At 49.5% G+C, this 2,072-nt stretch overlaps 1 pseudogene; it reads left to right on the top strand.

The window, feature by feature from the left end:
* Positions 1 to 542: 542 nt before the first annotated feature.
* On the top strand, positions 543 to 1,560 carry LOC101327063 (methylosome protein WDR77 pseudogene; annotated as a pseudogene).
* Positions 1,561 to 2,072: the final 512 nt, after the last annotated feature.

The raw sequence follows: 2,072 nt of genomic DNA on the forward strand, positions 1-2,072 counted from the left end.
TACAGTAGGACCTTGTTGTGTATCTATTCTATATATAATAGTTTGCATCTGCTAGTCCCAAACTCCCACTCCATCCCTCCCCCACCCCCCTCCCCCTTGGCAACCACAAGTCTGTCCTCTATGTCTGTGAGTCTGTTTCTGTTTCATAGATAGGTTCATTTGTGCCATATTTTAGATTCCACATATAAGTGATAACATATGGTATTTGTCTTTCTCTTTCTGACCTCCTTTGCTTAGTATGATAATCTCTAGTTGAATCCATGTTGCTGCAAATGGCATTATTTCATACTTTTTATGGCTGAGTAGTATTCCATTGTATAGATGTACCACATCTTCTTTATTCATTCATCTGTTGATGGACATTTAGGTTGTTTCCATGTCTTGGCTACTGTGAATAGTGCTGCTATGAACATAAGGGTACCACTTCACCATGAACATTTTCCTGGCCATTAAGATGTTTTCCTGAGGAGGGACCACGTGGGGGTTGGCAGAGCTGAATCTCTGGCGGGCGTCCAGTTTGGGGCCAGGTTGGAGTTGGAACCATGGAGATTTGGAAGGAAACCCCACCCCCAACTTGTGCCCCTGGCAGCGGGGAGTGGAACCATCCCCCAAATGCGCCCACCTGTATGGGGCATCAGTTGGAGGCGGTGTGGTATCGGGGCATTCCTGCTAACGGTTTCCAGCTTGAGTGGCCTCTGCTGGGCTGGCTCCCTCTGGCTTTTTAGGGACCATTGTGCTGTCCGCAAGGAAGATTTCTGCTCCGCTGGAGTCCAGACGGAGGCTGGAGTGGCTGACCTCACTTGGGTAGGGGACAGAGGTATCCTAATGGCTTCCAATTCAGGTGCTGTTGAATTGTGGGAGCTGGATGAGAATGAGACGCTCATTGACAGCAAGTTCTGCAAGTATGAGCACGATGACATCGTGTCTGCAGTGTCCCAAGCTCTGGCGCACAAGCGGTTGGTGGTAGCAAAGACTTCTGCATCAAGGTTTGGGACCTTGCTCAGTAGATGATTCTGAATTCATACCGAGCTCACTCTGGGCAGGTCACCTGTGTTGCTGCCTCTCTACACAAGGACTCCATGTTTCTTTCATGCACTGAGGACAGTAGAATTTCACTGTGGGATATCCACTGCCCCAAGCCAGCATCACAGATGGGCTGCAGTGCCTCTGACTACCTTCCTACCTCCCAGCCTTGGCATCCTCAGCGGAGTAAAGTCTGTCTTCGGTGATGAGAATGGACTGTCTCCCTTGTGGGCACAAAGAGTGCAAGCTATGCCCTCAGCTCAGCTGTGCACTCCCAGTGTGTCACTGGGCTGGTGTTCTCCCCACACAGCACTCCCTTCCTGGCCTCTGTCAGTGAAGACGGCTCACTTGCTGTGCTGGACTCAGGCATTGCCGAGGAGTGTGGAAGCTGAGCCCACAGAGACTGTGAGAGATACTACTCTGTCCCTGCGAAACCACTCCCTTCTTACCCCAGTGGGCTGGGACCGTCAGGTCACCCACCATATCGTGCCCACAGAACCTCTCCCAGAGCCTGGTCCTAAGAGTGTTGCCAAGTAGGTTGGATTTCAGACAAAAAGCAAACCCCCCGTGAGTATCCACTCCCTTTGCCCCTGCGCTCTCAGTTTGTGAGACAACACAGGAGCCTTATACAGTACGTTGATACGTCAGACCTGTGCAGTTAATAGGCACTGTCTCTCAGCCTGGGGCAGGCTGGATTCTGCGGTCCTGTAGTCAGGGAAGAAAAACTTCCTTGAACGTGGACATGTATGTGTGTCTGAGTGTGTGTGTAGATACATAGCTGTTGTTGGCAGGGGGAATAAAAAAGCCAGCCCACATCTTTCCCTAGACCCAATCCCCACCCCACAATGTTAATAAAAGATTTTTTTCTTTTAAAGAAAAAGGTTTTTTCCTTTTTTTTTGAATTTTATTTTTTTAATGCAGCAGATTCTTATTAGTTCTCTATTTTATGCATATTAGTGCATATATGTCAATCCCAGTCTCCCAGTTCATCCCACCACCACTACCACCACCACTCCACCCCACCCCACCCCCGTTTTCCCCCCTTGGTG

This window comes from Tursiops truncatus, chromosome 1 (assembly GCF_011762595.2).
Source record: "Tursiops truncatus isolate mTurTru1 chromosome 1, mTurTru1.mat.Y, whole genome shotgun sequence".
In the NCBI taxonomy this organism is placed as follows: domain Eukaryota; kingdom Metazoa; phylum Chordata; class Mammalia; order Artiodactyla; family Delphinidae; genus Tursiops; species Tursiops truncatus.